The sequence below is a fragment of the Taudactylus pleione genome, unplaced genomic scaffold (assembly GCF_031769625.1).
Source record: "Taudactylus pleione unplaced genomic scaffold, aTauple2 ptg000256l, whole genome shotgun sequence".
Lineage (NCBI taxonomy): Eukaryota > Metazoa > Chordata > Amphibia > Anura > Myobatrachidae > Taudactylus > Taudactylus pleione.
Genome location: NW_028284658.1, coordinates 13,048,751 through 13,055,189, shown reverse-complemented (window position 1 = coordinate 13,055,189; position 6,439 = coordinate 13,048,751).

Sequence of the window (6,439 nt, the reverse complement as noted above, 5' to 3'; positions counted from 1 at the left end):
GTTGTAAAGACATACAGTAAATATAATTTTCTCCAATTCCTTCTCAGACCATATAATGACCATTACTTGTAGCTGTGGCTATTCTTTCTGAATTATTTTGGTCTAACTGAGTAAAGAAATTCTAATAATTTATCATATGACATGTAGCTCCTGAATCAATACACCAGACATTCATCACTGTACCTGTGTTTGTATTGAAGGCACATTCAGCATTAGCAGCATTCTCTAGCTCCTTTGCTTTTTGCTTTTCATTTTGTTTCTTTATCAGATTCATCTTCGCTTTCCAGACTCCCCAAACTGCCTTTAAGTGACCAGGTTTCTTACACAAAAACATTTGTGTGTTCCTTGTATCTGACTAGTGCTTTTAATAATACAGTCCTGAACTCTTAATGCTGTATCATTCTTATTTGCACTTTTTATCCTGCAATGGAATTCATCCACAGGTTTCCCTTTAACATACTACAATGTAATTTTATCATCTGGTCTGGCATCAAGTGCTGTTACAAGATTCTCATGCCTGGGAGACCACTGAGTAGCAGGACTGCTATATAAAAGTCCTTTATTTCTTCTCCTATGAAGTGCAGATGTTTTGCCATTACCAGTGTACATCTTATACATCTTATACAGGGTGTTTCTCTCGCTATTGGCCCCAAAGTTTTTCTTATAACTTTTAAAGTAATTGACATAATTTAGTGAAAGTTGACACAGACATACATTGGTCTATGGGAAACGTGAGGAAGTCATAGCAAGTGTTGAAAGTTTACCATTAGCATCCAGGCCAACTATTCAACACCCTAATCAGCAGCACAGTAAAACAATTCAAATATGGGAGTCACACCAACTGCCAGTGAGGATGGCAGTTGGTGCGGTTCCCCTATTTGAATTTTGGACTACGCTGCAGCCCCACCTCTGGAGCCACCACTGCTACTCAGTAGGTATTCCTGTACTGTTGCATCCACATTTATTGTGTCTGTGTGATACGTGCCGAAATGAACCGGTACACAGCTGAACAATGCGTATTTATTGTCCAGGAAAACTGAGTCAATAAAGGCATGCCAAAGACAACTTATTAAATATATTTATATTTTAATTATTATACATGTCAATTACTTTTAAAGTTATAAGAAACACGTTGGTGACAAAAGAAAGTGAAACCACCTGTATATTCCTGCAGACCTTTAACCACTTGCTTGGCATGGTGACATCATTAGTTAAAGATGTGACCATGCCAGGCTGTGTGTTACCTGACTGGTCGCAAACAATGCATCCAGTCAGAAATGCCCACTGGGCAGCAGCTGGAAGATAATCTTCCAGCAAACGCCAATGGCAGAAGGACTTCCTGGTCCCTGTGCATCCCTGCATCTGGCAGTACCCCCCACCTGGCAGCTGCAAAGAGGAGCAGCCACTGGGAAATGTAAATAACCAGTCCTCAGCCTCTTGATGTATACCCGGCAGCTGCAGAGAGTTTTAAATAGATTTTATTGAACTAAGTCAATCTTAAAAAAATTATAATTTCTGAGAGTTTTTTTGGGAAAAAATACTAGCCAGGTAAGTGGTTGAGCAGTTTGGTCTGATACAACTTTCTTATGAAATACAGCTTATTGCTTAAATTAGCCCTTTCATGCACTTTCGGCAGCACATCCCACATTTACCTTGCTGTTACATACACAGATCAGCCATAACATTAAAACCACCTGCCTAATATTGTGTAGGTCCTCCTAATGCTGCCAAAACAGCTCTGACCCATCGAGGCATGGACTCCATAAGACCTGTGAAGGTGTTATGTGGATTCTGGTACCAAAATGTTAGCAGTAGATCCTTTATGTCCTGTAAGTTGTGTGGTGGGGCCTCCATGGCTTATTCTTGCATTTCCAGCACATCCCAGAGATACTTGATTGGATTGAGATCTGGGTACGTGTCAAAGTAATATCCACATAAATATCAGGAACCAAGGTTTCCCAGTGGAATATTTCCCAGAGCATCATACTGCCTCTGCCGGCTTTCCTTCTTCCCATACTGAATCTTGGTGCCATTGGTTCTCCAGGGAATCAACACACACCCGGGTAGCCACATGATTTAAAAGAAAATGTGATTCATCAGACCAAGCCACCTTCTTCCATTGCTCCATGGTCCAGTTCTGAGGCTCACGTGCCCATCGACAGTGGAAAGAGGTAGCTCTTCTGTGGGCTTATACCAGACGGGCTAGCCTTCACACCCCATGTGCATCAATGAGCCTTGGGCGTCCATGACCTTGTCACCAGTTCACTGGTTGTCCTTCCTTGGATCACATTTGGTAGGTACTTACTACTGCATACTGGGAACACCCCACAAGAGATGCCATGTTGGAGATGCTGTGACTCAGCTGTCTCCAAATTGGCAGGTTGGAGACACAATTTGGCTCTTGTCAAAGTCACTCAAATCCTTATGTTTGCCCATTTTTTCTGCTTCCAACACATCAACTTCAAGAACTGACTGTTCACTTGTTGCCTAATATACCCAACCCATTGACAGGTGCCATTGTAATGAGATAATCAATGTTATTCACTTCACCTATCAGTGGTTTTAATGTTAGGACTGATTGGTGTACAGTATATGCACATTTTGATCACCATATACACTGAGAGATATTGTAGTGTGGGCTTTCTGAGTACATTCATCTAGGTCAGGCATTAGGACACATTTATATATACCTTCTCTTATGAGCAGCATCTTTACTTTGAATTTCCATGTCTGATAGTTCTGGTTAGTTAGACTCATCACTCTGAATTTGGTTGAAGCACTAATAGCAGCAGCTATTTTCTCTGATCTCTGTCATTTCATTCACTGAGGTTCTGAATTTAATCACTTTTCTTTCTGCAGTCCTGGACCCACAAACAATTAGCAGTTATGTTATATAGGAGCAGCAGAAAGTATAATCAAACAGGAACTATTTTTTTCTGTACAAACATGAACAAACACATGCTGCAACTTAATATGCTGCTTTCAATAATGGAGAAAAGATAAGAAAGAACACCTTCTTCTATAACAAAGTCTGGAACAAAACACACCCCCAAGCTACTTTATTTTTTTTTTATCTAACTTTATCAGCAGCTGAACACGGATGACATCTGCATGTATAATAAGTTGAGAACAGTGCTTGCAATATCAGTGACACATATCTAACAGAAATTATCTCTGTTGAGTTTCCCTCCATAAAAGAAGGATCTGTATATTTGTTGTTATCTGGAATTCCTGCTGTTTACATTTCATGCAGAAGAAAGTGCTTCAAACTACAGAAAATATCCAGTGTGCTTAATGGGGTTCTCCACTATTGGACAACTCCTATTAATATAGTCTGGCCTCCTGTTGTAGGAAATGGATGTTGTTCCATCATTTACCCAGTGAAGTATGAGAGATCACCTGATCTGAGGCATGGAGGACATCACCGGAGGCCCGGATCATGCAGGTAAGTGTAATTAAGGGAGAGGGGGGGTCGCGGGGGGTCCACGATCGTGGGAGGCAGGGCTTAGCGCCGGGGGGGTGGCAGCGGCATCCGGCGAATGTGCGGGCACTTTGTCGCGGTATTTTTTGCGAAAATACAGTGACTAGTGTGTGGAGGGGATTCGCAGGGACAGAGCTTTCTCGTAAGCTCTGTCCCTGCAAAGGATTTGTAGTAAATCCCTGTGATATTGCCTGAATTCGCAATGTGAATTCAGTCGATAATATCACACTACAATCTGCATTCAATATGCAGATTGCAGTAAATAGAGCCCTTTGTGTGAATTGTTTACATGTCTACATGTGTTGAGATGGAATATAATAGGAGACTTGAGTTTTGGGTGTTCCCATAGAAGACAATGCATTTTTGGCATTGGCCTAAATGTGTGTTTTTCTTGTAAGTGCATGGAAGGAGACATACTATTGTCAGGCTAGTGCAGTCCTGGTCAAAATGTTGATCGCCATATACCAATAGTTGGTGGGGTATCCGATGGTAAATCACAAACAACTTAACAACCACAAGCCCTCAGAAGCCCAGTTCCCAGTGCTATTAGGAGCTTGTAAACAACACTCAGAAGCCCAGTTCCCAGTGGTGCAGAGCGCTGGTGACGTCATGACGTCACTCGCACTGTGAGCACCTACCCTCCAACATGACCTGTTCCATTAGGTACAAAACACTCTGCTCCTGGACTTCCTACCTAATGTATGATTGCAGTCACTTGTGTTGAACTAGGTAATTGATGAGACAGGTGTTTCAGCACAGGTGTCGGCAATCATAAATTAAGAGGGAAGTCCAGGAGCAGAGAATTTTGTACCTAATGGAATGGGTCATATTGGCGGGTCTCTGAGCAGTTATAAAAACGCTCTGCCGATGAGATGCAGTCTGATCCAATCAGGCAGCAAATGGCAGCAGTCTGCCGAGGCTGTCAGCCCAGCGGTCACAGAGCGGGAAGCCTAAGCAGTCACAGCGCAAGATTGAAGACTTGTCAAGTAAGTTAAGTGTTCTGTGGGCATAATTATTGGGGTTATTATTTGAGGTGGAAATTATTATTGGTACTATTATTAAATAATAGCACCAATATTAATGCGCACATTAAGAAATAGCCTTAATAATCATTATTTTTAAGGCTGTTTTTTAATGTGTGTATGTGTCCATTGTTATTGGTGCTATTATTGGCACACATAAAAAAATACCCTTAATAATATTGACAATATCACGTAAACGCACCAATAGTTCTGCATACGTTAGAAAATAGCTTTAATAATGCCAACAATGTGTGCAATATTATTGGTGCTATTATTTGATGTGGTGTTTGTTTTTGGTGCTATTTAATAAAAGCGCCAATAATAGTTTCCACCTCAACACATTGACGCTGGTAGGTTACAGCTAAGCAAGTGAACAAAAAGTATATCCCAGGTCACAAAAGTCCGGCCACCCCTGATCTAGTGTGGCTTTAACACATTGTGTGAAATATTCACATGTCTACTGTACCTCTGTTGAGATGGAAGATAATGGGAGAATTAAGTTTCCCAATTTGAATTAAAGAAGCATTTTGGTAGTACTTGTTCAACCACAACACCTATTCTGTTAACACATTAAATTGCATCAAGCATTTCAAAATTACTTATTCTCTAAATAAAGCATTTTTTAATGTATAAAAGTTTTACAATTTATTTTTTTTTTTCCAATACATTTTTAAACCTTTTCTTAATTTTTTTTTTCCTTTATGGGAAATAAAAGCCTACATATGGCAAATCAGCTCAAAGACTAGCCTGGCAAAGTGGAAAACGAACCCTTGTCACTTTGGGCCAATATCGCTGGGGTAACTGGGTACCGCTGAGCTGTCCCAGTGATATTTTATTTATAAACTGTGATTATAAGGTTTTTATTGCTGTGGTAAGCAGCAATAAGAAAGTTATTTATTGTCACAAAGAGGCTGCTCATGATAAATAGGCCTCTATATCTTTGAACAATTAATTGATATTTTACTTAAATTTAGTTATAAGGACATGTCTTTTTTAATATACCGAGACCAAGCTTTTTAATATACCGAGCTCAAAATATCAGACTTGCAAATACATAGCATACTGTATTTACTTTGTGTAGCAATGCAAGCTTCCTACATGAATGGACTTGCTCCTCTGCACTGCTGCAGAGAAGCTACTGTACAGTGGAGAAGCAGAGGTGAAGCAGACCAGCCAAAATACAACAGGAAAGATAGGTGGCCGTCAGTCTACGATACTTTGCTTTTGCTCTTTCCCTGGCTCTTCAGTGTTGTGCCCTCCCTGCTCAGTTTCATGTCCTTCTTGGGCTGGCCACACCCGAGCTGGCAGCTGTCTACAATCCAGTGGACATGCTGAAGGTTCACTGTCATTGCTTTCCCCCAGTGTGCACTTCATGTCCCAATCTGATACTGTCCATGCCAAAACACATGCTTTCCTTATCCCTTCCCCAGGCACACCAGAGTACTGGGTGAGGGAGCAGGGCCGCAACTAGCATTTTTGTCACCCGAGACAAGACAGTAATTTGGAGGCCCCCCTGGTAATTCCCCCATAGTAATGTCCCCTTCAGTAGTGCACCTTTAGTAATGCATCCTGAGGTAATGCCCCTGTAGTAGTGCCCATATAGTAATGCCTCTGTAGTAGTTCCCCATAGTAATGCACCTGTAGTGCCCATATGGTAATGCCCCATAGTGCCCATATGGTAATACCCCTGTAGTGCCCCTATTGTAATGCCCCTGTGGTACCCTTATAGTAATGCCCCTGTAGTGCCCTTATAGTAATGCCCCTGCAGTGCCCTTATAGTAATGCCCCTGTAGTGCCGCTTTTTACACACACACACAGAAAGAAAAAAAAACAATACTTACCTTAAGCCCAGCTCCTGCGTCCGCCACCGTCTGTTCCACCCGGCTGCTCCTCTGAACTATGGGAGAGACGTCTCTCCCATAGTGCCCGGGCTGTG